The sequence below is a fragment of the Nomascus leucogenys genome, chromosome 7b, assembly GCF_006542625.1.
Source record: "Nomascus leucogenys isolate Asia chromosome 7b, Asia_NLE_v1, whole genome shotgun sequence".
Taxonomy (NCBI): Eukaryota; Metazoa; Chordata; class Mammalia; order Primates; family Hylobatidae; genus Nomascus; species Nomascus leucogenys.
The window spans coordinates 43,614,556-43,628,475 of NC_044387.1; positions in this window are offsets into that span (position 1 = coordinate 43,614,556).

The following is a 13,920-nucleotide window of genomic DNA, read 5'->3' on the forward strand; positions in this document are numbered from 1 at the left end:
GCTCTAGTCATGTAAGATGTGCCTGCTTCCCCTTTCCCTTCCCCTTCCACCATGATTGTAAGTTTCCTGAGACCTCCCCAGAAATAAATGCCAGCATCATGCTTCCTGTACAGCATGTGGAACTGTGAGCCAATTAAACCTCTTTTCTTTATAAATTACCTAGTCTCAGGTATTTCTTTATAGCAATGTGAAAACAGACTAATACAACAGGGAGGATGGTAGTACCGTTCACCAAGATAGGCAACACAGGATCAGAGTGTGGTTGGGGGAAAGGTGATTAATTTTAAACATGTTAACAGCTGCTAAGTATTGGTGACTAAGGCCACTCTAAGCTCACAGCTGAGGATCAAATGAGTTAAATCCCCCACATTCTAAATTCCTAGAACCACAGCTGTTGGAGTGGGTCAGCCACACCCTGACAAGGCTTGCTAAGAGAAACCAGGAAGCAGAACCAGCACCAACACCTCTCACCCTAATATAAAATGAGGCTGAAGGGGAGAAGGCTGTTGCCTTTTGCAGAAGTGCAGTGCTCATTTAGGATAATTTAATCCCAGAATAAGGGTAGGGGGTGGGTTGCCTCCCATCCTCAAAGCCAAGGGTAAGAGCTGTTGAGAGAACCACTCACAGGTTTGTAAGTATCTGATACGTGTTACCCGTCTGAAGAGCTGAAGGATGCTAGGCTCACTGTCCAGCCCCTGTGCCACCACAGTAGAGGAAAAATACATCGGGAGGAGATGGCATGATGGGGGACTGCCAGGCAAGGCAGGGGTCAAAACTGTCTTCACTTGAAGTCATGGTGTCCTGGAGGCTTGAAAGGTGGATTCCACAAAAGCCTGAAGACCCAGGAGTTGGCTGTGGTGAGTAGACCATATTTGGAGGCTTGGTCTTGTCTGGCTATGCTGCAATATTGGGCAAAGAGGGGCACACATCAGAGGAATGGGACACAAAGCCACCAGCTCAAGGGCTGGGCTTGAAGTTGAGAATGAATCTCTTATAAGGAACCCCTAGCATCTAGAGTTACTGGTTGGGAGCAAATCCTTTGTCTGATGATGTTGTCTTCCTTCATCTGTCCACACTAACACAATGGCAATAAGCTGGGTCTCACGGGGCACCTCTCCCTTCTGTTTTTCTCCTCCCTGGTCATTACCAGCAGGAGGTATGGTTGACTTATAAGTTGTGTGTGACCCAGACCACATCTCTATTCTGTAGGGCATATTAGAGGAGGAGAGAGTCATGCATTGGATATGAAACTAAAGCTTTAAAATAAAATCATACATCGGATATGAAACTAAAGCTTTAAAATAAAATCATTGGATCTTAAGGATAGGGAGTCTTTTTCTTTTTGAGACAGAATCTCAGTCTCGCTCTGTCACCCAGGCTAGAGTGCAGTGGCATGATCTCAGCTTACTGCAACCTCTGCCTCCTGGGTTCAAGCAATTCTCCCGCCTTAGCCGCCCAAGTAGCTAGGACTACAGGCACCCACCACCATGCCCAGCTAATATTTTTTATATTTTTAGTAGAGACGGAGTTTCACCACGTTGGCCAGGCTGGTCTCAAACTCCCGACCTCAGGTGATCCAACTGCCTCAGCCTCCCAAAGTGCAGGAGCCACCACACACGGCCATCTTTTTTTTTTTTTTTTTTTTTTTTTTTACAGCTAGTAGTAACTATTCTAATGACTAAAAGTGACCAAGACATGATATGGGGCTGAAATTATTAAGGAAGTCTGCTTTCCATAGAAAACAGGATTCTGACCCAGCAGTTATTGCCATGTTGTGGGCAACTTTACAGAGAGGCCAAGGTAGTGAGAAACTGAAGCCTTCTACCAACAGCAAAGTGGACCCCCAGCCCCTTCAGATGTGACAGCTTGACTGTGGACCCCCAGCCCCTTCAGATGTGACAGCTTGACTACAACAGCATAAGAAACCCTGAGATGGAACCTGAAGCTAAGATACTCCTGGATTCCCGACCCCCACACATTGAGAGATAATAGATGTTTGTTGTTTGAAGTTGCTAGTTTTGGGGTCATTTGTTATGCAACAATAGATAACCAGTAATTGTCCTGAGTTGGGCTAAGGGGACCAGACCTTTACATCGGACTCATTGATTAGTCGTTGGATGCAGGCTGTGCCGGAAGGAAGCATGACTCTGGACAAGGCTGTTTTCTTCAGCCAAGGCAGCCCCCCAAGAAGGCGGTCAGCTGAAGGCTGTTTTCCGGCAACATTCGCAGCAGCCGGGTGACCAAGTCTTTTATTGCTAAAGAGAGGGGATCTGGGCAGTTCATCAAGTGGTTAGTGGGAGGCTCCTGTGGGTCTCCTGAAAGAAGTTTCTCTACCCAATTAACCACCTTAGCCCAAGATGTCACCAGCCAAGGGAGAAATTGGAGTTTGAGGAGCCTGGGAGCCTTGCTTCGTCTTCTACTTTCCTCCTAACCACTGCTCTTTTTTTAAATAGTGGTGTTTCGCTGGGCTTTATCCTTGACTCCCTCCTACATCTGTAGGAGGAGAAGTAGGGAGAGCAGTGTCCATCAAGTTGAGGAAGAAGAGGGCATTCGGAAGACAGTCGTGGTCAGTGAGTGTTGGCTGAATGTATTGGTTGGGGTCTAAGGTGAAACCAGACAGCACACACAAGGGGAGTGGCAGAAAGTAGCTTAACAAAGGGACTCCTTACAGAATTGAGGTCAGGGGTGAAGGGCCCCAACAGGGACCATAGGATTCTTCCCTCCTCTAGGCCTGAGGGGGTGAGAGCATGGAGTGGGTGCCGGCACTTGGAGAGGGCCATTTTCATGGAGAAATCTGACTGTCGGATGAAGCCATGGCCTTCAGAGAGGAACACAGGCAACCGAAGGTTGGTACTGCCCATAAGTCATCCTCACGGGGCACACAGCAGGGTGAAGGAGGGCAGGAAGCTCATCTGCAAGGGTAAGAATGAAAGGGTGTCAGCAGACAAGAGTTAGAAATGTTCGGCCGGGCACAGTGGCTCACGCCTATAATACCAGCATTTTGGGAGGCCGAGGTGGGTGGATCACCTGAGGTCGGGAGTTCAAGACCAGTCTGGCCAATATGGTGAAACCCCATCTCTACTAAAAACACAAAAATTAGCCAGGCATAGTGGTGGGCGCCTGTAATCCCCAGGTACTCGGGAGGCTGAGGCAGAGAGTCTCTTGAACCCGGGAGGCAGATTACAGTGAGCAGAGATTGCACCGCTACACTCCAGCCTGGGCGACAGACCCAGACTCTGTCTCAGAAAAAAAAAAAAAAAGTTCATGACTGATCACCCTCTTAATAGCAATTTAAAATGTGAATGTTTGGGTACACTCCTAAACTTTAAGGATGATATCAGAGAAACTAGCACTCTTTTTCTGTGAGTATTCCTGGTACCACTGACAGATCCTAGCTAAAGAGACCACTGGTCTGATTCAGTGGAGTATTACTTTCCTAGGAAATTATGAAGTTCCCTAGGACACTGTAATTGGCTGTGTCAGTGTTAACATGCTAGCTGTGATAGTGTACTATAGTTTTGCAAGATGTCACCATTGGGGGTAACCAGCTAAAGTATACAAACCTTCTGTGTATTATTTCTTATGACTGCATGTGAATCTATAATCATCTCAAGATTAAAAATGTAATTAAAAATTAATTCACTTATTCTACTTGAAGGAATTAAGAACATGCTACACCAAAATATGATGCTCTGGTATATTGGCTATTTTGAATTTAGGGACTGAATAAAACAGCAAGACAAGAGGATCACTCAGCCCTTCCTTTTGTTTTTTTGAAAGCAAGAGATGAAATTCCCATGTGAAAGATGCCCTCCTTATACCAGAAAGAAGGTATTATTCTTATTGTCAAGGACAGGAGATCTGTACTAATGAAACTTGTTAAACTAATCTTTATTTTCCTAGTCACTTCTCTACCCAGTTAACCACCCTAGCCCAAGCTCCTTTACCTTGTCACATTTTAATAATTCATGACTCTTTGTCTAATTCAGTATAAGCATTCAATTCTGCATCTTTGAGTCTTCATTTCCTTAGCCATGTAACATGTGTATCACATTTGTATGTTTTTCTCCTATAGATTTGTCTTCTGTCAATTTAATTCCTAGGCCCAACTGAAAAACCCTAAAAAAGCAGAGGTCAAGTTTTACTCTTCCTACACACTTATGATAATTAAATGTGAGGCTTTAAACATCGATATAGAGTTCCCCAGTAATAACTCAACTATTTAGTATTCTAATTTTACCAGAATGAAATCTTTGAGTTACTTGATCTGCTATGACTTGAATTTTATTTCTGTCAAACCCGGCTGTCGTTGCCTTGAATAGGAAGAATAAATCCAAAGCCCGGGAGAGAGGCCTGAGACCTTGCAAAGCCAGTAAACAAAATCGTAATTGGATCTGCCTCATGTGCGCACAGGCTTTTACTTCTCCTGTTGATCTTGTGATAGAACTCCTCTGCGTGGCGGGCTGTTCTCCTACAGAGAGATTTGGAGCTCTTACATGCTGTTGTTCTTGAACAGGCTTTTCAGTTCTTAGAATTAACTAGCTCATGTATCATTAGAAAAAAGTAGTCATTTAAAAAATAAATCTACATTAATGGGCTGTTTGGGGGGAACAACAGCTGCTCCGAGATCACAGAGGAGAAGAGGGTGTTAAAACACCCGATCCTAAAGATATTTCTAGATCAGAAGCTTGATGACTAATTCAATTAAAATGAGTGTGTGTTTTTTGGCTGCATAAATGTCTTCTCTTGAGAAGTGTGTGTTCATATCCTTTGCCCACTTTTTGATGGGGTTGTTTGATTTTTTCTCGTAAATTTGTTTAAGTTCTTTGTAGATTTTGGATATTAGCCCTTCGTCAGATGGGTAGACTGTAAAAATTTTTTCCCGTTCTGTAGGTTGCTTGTTCACTCTGATGGTAGTTTCTTTTGCTGTGCAGAAGCTCTTTAGTTTAATTAGATCTCATTTGTCAATTTTGGCTTTTGTTGCCATTGCGTTTGGTGTTTTAGTCATGAAGTCCTTGCCCATGCCTAGGTCCTGAATGGTATTGCCTAGGTTTTCTTCTAGGGTTTTTATGGGTTTAGGTCTGACATTTAAGTCTTTAATCCATCTTGAATTAATTTTTGTATAAGGTGTAAGGAAGGGATCCAGTTTCAGCTTTCTACATATGACTAGCCAGTTTTCCCAGCACCATTTATTAAATAGGGAATCCTTTCCCCATTTCTTGTTTTTGTCAGGTTTGTCAAAGATCAGATGGTTGTAGATGTGTGGTATTACTTCCGAAGGCTCTATTCTGTTCCATTGGTCTATATCTCTGTTTTGGTACCAGTACCATGCTGTTTTGGTTACTACAGCATTGTAGTATATTTTGAAGTCAGGTAGCATGATGCCTCCAGTGTTGTTCTTTCGGCTTAAGATTGTCTTGGCAATGCGGGCTCTTTTTTGGTTTTGTATGAACTTCAAAGTAGTTTTTTCCAATTCTGTGAAGAAAGTCATTGGTAGCTTGATGGGGATGGCATTGAATCTATAAATTATCTTGGATAGTAAGGCCATTTTCACAATATTGATTCTTCCTATCCATGAGCATGGAATGTTCTTCCATTTGTTTGTATCCTCTTTCATTTCATTGAGCAGTGGTTTGTAGTTCTCCTTGAAGAGGTCCTTCACATCCCTTGTAAGTTGGATTCCTAGGTATTTTATTCTCTTTGAAGCAATTGTGAATGGGAGTTCACTCATGATTTGGCTCTCTGTCTGTTATTGGTGTGTAAGAATGCTTGTGATTTTGTATATTGATTTTGTATCCTGAGACTTTGCTGAAGGAGATTTGCTTATTAAGGAGATTTTGGGCTGAGATGATGGGGTTTTCTGAATATACAATCATGTCATCTGCAAACACAGACAGTTTGACTTCCTCTTTTCCTAATTGAATACGCTTTATTTCTTTCTCCTGCCTGATTGCCCTGGCCAGAACTTCCAACACTATGTTGAATAGGAGTGGTGAGAGAGGGCATCCCTGTCTTGTGCCAGTTTTCAAAGGGAATGCTTCCAGTTTTTGTCCATTCAGTATGATATTGGCTGTGGGTTTGTCATAAATAGCTCTTATTGTTTTGAGATACTTCCCATCAGTACCTAGTTTATTGAGAGTTTTTAGCCTGAAGGGCTGTTGAATTTTGTCAAAGGTCTTTTCTGCATCTACTGAGATAATCATGTGTTTTTTGTCTTTGGTTCTGTTTATATGATTGATTATGTTTATTGATTTGTGTATGTTGAACCAGCCTTGCATCTCAGGGATGAAGCCAACTTGATCATGGTGGATAAGCTTTTTGATGTGCTGCTGGATTTGGTTTGCCAGTGTTTTATTGAGGATTTTTGAATCAATGTTCATCAGGGATATTGGTCTAAAATTCTCTTTTTTGTTGTGTCTCTGCCAGGCTTTGGTATCAGGATGATTCTGGCCTCATAAAATGAGTTAGGGAGGATTCCGTCTTTTTCTAATGATTGGAATAGTTTCAGAAGGAATGGTACCAGCTCCTCTTTGTACTTCTGGTAGAATTCAGTTCATCATCACTGGCCATCAGAGAAATGCAAATCAAAACCACAATGAGATACCATCTCACACCAGTTAGAATGGCCATCATTAAAAAGTCAGGAAACAACAGGTGCTGGAGAGGATGTGGAGAAATAGGAACACTTTTACCCTGTTGGTGGGACTGTAAACTAGTTCAACCATTGTGGAAGACAGTGGCAATTCCTCAAGGATCTGGAACTAGAAATACCATTTGACCCAGCCATCACATTACTGGGTATATATCCAAAGGATTATAAATCATGCTGCTATAAAGACACATGCATATGTATGTTTATTGTGGCACTATTCACAATAGCAAAAACTTGGAAGCAACCCAAATGTCCATCAGTGATAGACTGGATTAAGAAAATGTGGCACATATATACCATGGAATACTGTACAGCCATAAAAAAGGATGAGTTCATGTCCTTTGTAGGGACATGGATGAAGCTGGAAACCATCATTCCGAGCAAACTATTGCAAGGACAGAAAACCAAACATCGCATGTTCTCACTCATAGGTGGGAATTAAACAATGAGAACACTTGGACACAGGAAGGGGAACATCACACACCAGGGCCTGTTGTGGGATGGGGGGAGTGGGGAGGGATAGCATTAGGAGAAATACCTAATGCAAATGACGAGTTAATGGGTGCAGCAAACCAACATGGCACATGTATACATATGTAACAAACCTGCATGTTGTGCACATGTACCCTAGAACTTAAAGTATAATAAAAAAATTGAAATTATAAAAATGTATACAAAGAAAATAAAAATAAAATAAAATAAAATAAAATGAGTATGTGGAATACGTAAAGTCTCCAAGTACGGTTTTACCCCCAGATTTTTTTTTTTTTTTTTTCCACAAACTTAATACATGGGTCTGGGAGTGGAGGCTCATGCCTGTAATCTCAGAACTTTGGGAGGCCAAGTTGGTAGGATTGCTTGAGCTCAGGAGTCAAGACCAGCCTGGGCAATATGGTGAGACCCCATCTCTTTAAAAATAATAATAATAGATTGGTAGGCTAAAGTTGCAGAACAAATATAATTCTTGGTCCTGTATACAAAAGAACCCTCAGTGATAGTATGCTGTTTATTCATACCCTTGAAGATCAAGGTTTAAGTCGTTTTATTTTAGGGTAGGATGTGTTTCATGCAGCATTAATTTGAATGTTTTTTTTTTTTAAAAAAAAGCAGGTAATTGGTGTAGTCAGGACTGAAATTTTATTTGTCTCCTCATATGAAAGTAGTATCAGTAGCTTATTAAACAGCACTAAACCAGGAAACACAGGGCATTACAATGAATAATTCTAAGCTCATATGATCTCAGTGAACAGGTTCAGATTCAGCACAATATTAGAACTGGTGTTTATTAACATTGATGGCACAAAGTACGTGTCTGATCCATTTCAATGGAGTCATTATTTACTGTGACACGGCACTGCCAAATGCAGCCATGTTTGTGGAAAGACAGGAAGTTGTCACAGGGCCAGGAGCAGTGGCTCACACCTGTAATCTCAACACTTTGGGAGGCCAAGGTGGGAAGGATAGCTTGAGCCCAGGACTTTGAGACCAGCTTGAGCAATGTAGTGAGACCTCATATCTCTAACAAAAAAAATAAAAAAAAATAAAAAATAACTAGAAAGTCATTACAACAAAATTTTACACCAGAAAATGTACTGTCAAGACCCACAGACATATGTAAACATGGTCCCTTTCCTAGGGATGGACACTTATACCTTTACCACCTAAGAAAGATGAAGGTCGAAGGCAGAAACACAGCTCCTTTATTAACTAAAACGTCTTGTTACATCAGACCCCTTAAATTATCCCACTAATTACATTTAAATAAAAAATGTGGGGACAACTTAGATTTAATTGAATTAAAATTAAGTTTCTAGTGCAGCTAGATGGCTGTGTTGCTAGAATCTGTTTAGCTGTAAATTCCATTTAGAGTTGTTGATAGTATTTCTCTTTAACTCTGTTTAACCCGCCCATCATCATGGTGAATTGCCAAATGTCCTACAAGGTAGAATAAACATTCTTGGACCTCTTTTCAGGTCAGGTATCATTGGAAATTTCTCCTTTTCACTTTACTATTATTTTTGAGACAGAGTCTCACACAGGCTGGAGTGCAGTGGTGCAATCTCGGCTCACTGCAACCTCTGCCCCCCAGGTTCAGGCGATCCTCCCACCTCAGCCTCTCAAGTAGCTGGGATTACAAGTGTGCACCACTATGCCTGGCTAAGTCTTCTTTTCTTTTCTTTTCTTTCTTTTTTTGAGATGGAGTTTCACTCTGTTACCCAGGCTGGAGTGCAGTGGTGTGATCTCGGCTCACTGCAACCTCCACCTCCCAATTTCAAGCAATTCTTCTGCCTCAGCCTCCCAAGTAGCTAGGACTACAGGCACCCACCACCATGCCCAGGTAATTTTTTTTTTATTTTTAGTAGAGATGGGATCTCTCTATATTGGCCAGGCTGGTCTCGAACTCCTGACTTCATGTGATCCACCCGCCTTGGCCTCCCAAACTGCTGGGATTACAGGCATGAACCACCGTGCCCAGCCTAAGTTTCCCTTTTTTATTTACCAGTCCTGAACTGGGTTCACAACCTGAATTAAGACGTTGTTGTGCAATTGTGTGATGTTATGACTTTGCTGAGCTTCAATTTCCTCATCTGTAAAATGAGGATAATGTTGCAGAATTCAGAGGCAACATATATAAGGCACCTAGCACAGAACCTGCCCGCAGTAGGCCCTAAATCAATGGTAGTCAACATCAAATAAAGCTGATTAACCAGCTTGATTTGAAACTTATTTCTACTTTAGATAATTTCACAATAAGTCTGAGACATGCCGTAACAAATTTTCATGCCTCTCCTTGATAAACATGAATGAAGCAAAACGAACACTTAGGCCTTGGTTTTCACAGATAAAAGACTAGGTAGTGACCTCTAGTGGTAAACAGACAAAATGCCTAAAGGCGATTAATGTATTTTCTCCCTTACTTAGGATTCAGCCTGAAATTGGTCACAGAAGTGCAATGCAAAGCTATGAGATCAAATGTAATTAATACTTGGATAAGAATTTAGCCTTCATGCCATTCTGTAAAACAATGAAATAAAGGAAAATGTCCTTGCCTTCTGTTATGCCAAAAATTGCAGTTTAATCATATGAGCAACAAAAGAATCGGGGTTAGGCAAAGTGGGTCATGCCTGTAATCCCAGCACTTTGGGAGGCCAAGGCAGGCAAATCACTTGAGCCCAGGAGTTTGAGACCAGCCTGGGCAACATGTGAAACCCCATTTCTACCAAAAATACAAAAATTAGCCTAGCCAGGCATGGTGGCATGTACCTGTGGTCTCAGCTACTTGGGAGGCTGAGGTAGGAGGATTGCTTGAGCCTGGGAGGTTGAGGCTGCATTTAGCCATGATCACACCCCTGCACTCTAACCTGGGTGACAGAGCAAGACCCTGTCTCAAAAAAAAAATCAAAGCCAGAAAAAAATCAAATTTGATTTTTTTGACAAATATGAGCTGTTTTGATTCATTTTTGCACAAATGACCAGATGTTACATTACAATTTATTTCAGTAGTACTTTAAGTGGAATTATAAACGTCTTTCCAAGTATATAGAGTAGTTCATAATGGATCATTTTACAGAATTTCTGATAGTGTAGTAAAAAGAAAATGTGCTATAGGATCTTCTCTGATGACATTGTCTAAGCACTAGTTATTACTTATAGAGCTTGCCTTCACAGGACATTAGCAGGGCTGGTTCCCATCCAGCTTCTGAACTCTTACAATCTCCATTTCTACCAACATTACTGCTCTTGAAATTCAGTCAGTGCAGTACAGGATGGTGGTTCAGAGCATGAAGAGGTTGGGTGGTCTCTCTTGTGAAGGAAACCAGTGAAGAGACCAGAGTGATGGCTTGGACTTTGGAGGCTGCCACATGAAGCTGGGAGGTAGTGGGGGCTCATCAATGGGGGGTTTGGAAAGCCAAGCACAGGAACTTGGCTGTGGAGAAAGAAAAAGAAGATTCATCTTTCCTTATTCCTGACCGAGAACAATTCCATACTGTTCATTGCATTAATTCCAAAGATTTCAAGGGTTCCAGTTTGGTAGACTGGATATTATGTACTATGAGAAGAGGGTAAAAAAAAAACAGAACTGGACTCTCTACGCATCCCCTGGGCTGCTGCTGGGAAGGCACATAGCTGAAAGTGGAAACATGTTCTCTTGTCCTTTTTTTCCAAGCGTCTGCCTAGAAGACGAACAAGGCTGGAGGTATGAATTTGAGGTTTCACCTATATTTGAGAGCTGAAACCACAAAATGTAAAACTCCCTGGGAAAAAAGTCACTAAAGAAGCAGAAGAGAAACACCAACAGAGGAGGGCATATGGACAGCGCAGTGCTGTGGAAGTTACTCTCTGCATAATTTAAGAAATTTCCAGTCAGCTACTTCAAAGAGGTGGTAGAAGATGAGAACTGGGATGAAGCCAGGAAATTAACAATGAGCCTAAGAATGTTGAAGAGAGGAAATGAAACTTGGCTCTGCCCTTATGATGCTATTGCACGGGGTCAAAAAAGGCATGTCTGGTTTATGTGAGCCTCCTCACTGTTTCCCACCCTCCCGGGACATAGGGCCCTCTTTCAGGTTAGCTGGGATGGGCATGGGGTTGAGGAACTGAGTCCTCAAGTTACAAAATTGGAACTCCTTTTTATGCATTAGGCTTGGCTCCTTGGCACCACACCTTAGCCCTCTCCCATGGGCTCTTCGCACCCCTCCTCCTCTCCTGATCTTTGATATTCCCTCTACTGTCAGCTGGATTTGCCCATGTCACAGGCAGTTCAGTTCCTGGCGACCACCCCTGTCCAGCTGTGACCTTCAAGAGAGGCCCTGCCCCATGTCTCTCTCAGCTCCTGCCCGACCCCAGTCTGGATTGTCGCATTCCTTCCAGGAAGCATTAACCTCTCCTCCTTGCCCCTCTGGCTTCTTAGAGCTACTCTGCCACCCCCAAATGACCTTGGAAAAGGTTAGCTGTGCATGCAGACTTGTTACTTTGTGCATCTGTTGGCCTTCTGCTCATCCCACAGGCAGGGTGGTGAACAAACTGTAAGGTGACCCCCAGGGAGTCCTGCCCTCATGTAGTCCCTTCCCCTGAATGCTGGTAGAATCTGTGATTTGCTTCTAACCACAAGAATATGGCGAAGTTGATGAGATGTGTGATATGATTTTATATATATATGTAGCATGAAAGTCATAGTTCCTGGCTCATAACTCCCATAGCCCTCTTGTTATAGCCCTTTTGTTTATAACAAGACATTGGTTGGGGCATTTTAGGCCTCAGGAAACAATCTCTCTTTCTCTCTCTCTGAACTTCTTTCCTCCTTTTACCTGTCCAAGGCAAGTCGAAAGACCCTCATTCCAGAAAGAGTCCTGCCCCATACTCTGAAGGAAGGAATGCTGCACAGAGAGGCCAGGAAGAATCTGAACAGTGGGTCTTACTGGGTTTCCCCACTCAGCCTATTTGTATGCAGTCATACCCTTTTTGTCCAATCACATTTCTGCACTATTGTCAATCATGCCTATGTAATGAATTCTCTTTTAAAACACAAGAGGGCCAGGCATGGTGGCTCATGCCTGTAATCCCAGCATTTTAGGAAGCCAAGGCAGGTGAATCACTTACGCCCAGGAGTTCAAGACCAGCCTGGGCAACAGGTGGAACCTGGTCCTACAAAAACTACGAAAAAATAGCCGGGTGTTGGTGGCGGGCTCCTGTAAGCCCTAACTACTTGGGAGGCTGAGGTGGAAGGATTGCTTAAGCCCAGAGGTCGAGGTTTCAGTGAGCCATAATTGTACCACTGCATTCCAGCCTGGGTGACGGAGTGAGACCCTGTCTCAAAAAATGACCCCACAACCGTTTCCCCCCAACAACTCCACCACACACAAGAGGACAGGGTTCAGAGAGCTTCTGAAGAGGTGACCACTTGGAGGTTCGTGGAAGGTGGTATACCTGGAGAGGGCCTTCAAGCTTTGTACCCCTTCCCCTATACCTTGCCCTATACACTTCATACATATCCTTTGTAATCTCCTTTATAATAAATGAGTAAATGCAAGTAGTGTTTCCCCGAGTTCCGTGAGCCACTCTAGAAAATTAATTGAATCCTGCTGGGCGCAGTGGCTCATGCCTGTAATCCCAGCATTTTGGGAGGCCAAGGTGGATGGATCACCTGAAGTTAGGCATTAGGAACCAGCCTGGCCAACGTTATGCAATCCCCTCTCTAATAAAAATACAAAAACTAGCTGGGTGTGGTAGTATGCCCCTGCAATCCCAGCTACTTGGGAGGCTGAGGCAGGAGAATCGTTTGAACCTGGGAGGCGGAAGTTGCAGTGAGCTGAGATCGGGCCACTGCACTGCAGCCTGGGCAACAGTGCAAGGCTCCATCTTGAAAGAAGAAAGAAGGAAAGAAAGAAAGAAAGAAAGAAAGAAAGAAAGAAAGAAAGAAAGAAAGAAAGAGAGAAAGAAAGAAAGAAAGAAAGAAAGAAAGAAAGAAGAAGAAAGAAAGAAGAAAAAATTAATTGAAACCAAAGAGGGGGTTGTGGGAACTCCAACTTAAATCTGGTCAGCCAGAAGTTCCAGACACTTGGACTGGTGATTGGTGGGACTGAGCCCTCAACCTGTGGGATCTGACACAATCTCCAGGTAGACAATGTCAGAACTGAATTGGAGGACACTCAGCTGGTGTCCACTGCAGAATCTATTGTTTACTTGCTGGTGGAGAGAAATCCCCACATATGTCAGTGTCATAGAAGTCTTCGGTGTTTATTGTGTTGATATGAGTAGAGGAGTTCGGCTTGAGAGTTTTTTCCAAACAGGGTATCATTCTCTTGATCAATTTCATTACAGAAGACTGTCTAAACTAACTAGAGAGACTTTCTTGCTGCTAATTTTTGTACACTTTGTAGAGATAGGTCTCACTATGTTGCCCAGGCTGGCTCCTGGTCTTGAGTGATCCTCCAGCTTCAGCCTCCCAAAGTGCTGGGCTAACAGGCATGAGCCACTGTGCCCTGCCCTTGCTGGCTGTTGTTTGGGGCTGCCATCAGCTCCTAGAAGCCACCCACAGTTCCTTGCCACATGATCCTCTCACAACATGGCAGTTCCTATCTTCAAAGCCAGCAAGAAAGTCTCTCTAGCATACCCAGCAAGAATGTATAGGGCTGTTCAGGGCTCACAGTAGATTACCCTTCTCAACAGATGGAATAGGGGGTGACTTAAAATGTGCATAATCTTTAAAAATTAGCATTTTCCATTTATATTCTCTAAATTTGTGTTAGCTGGATCCAAGCCCCATG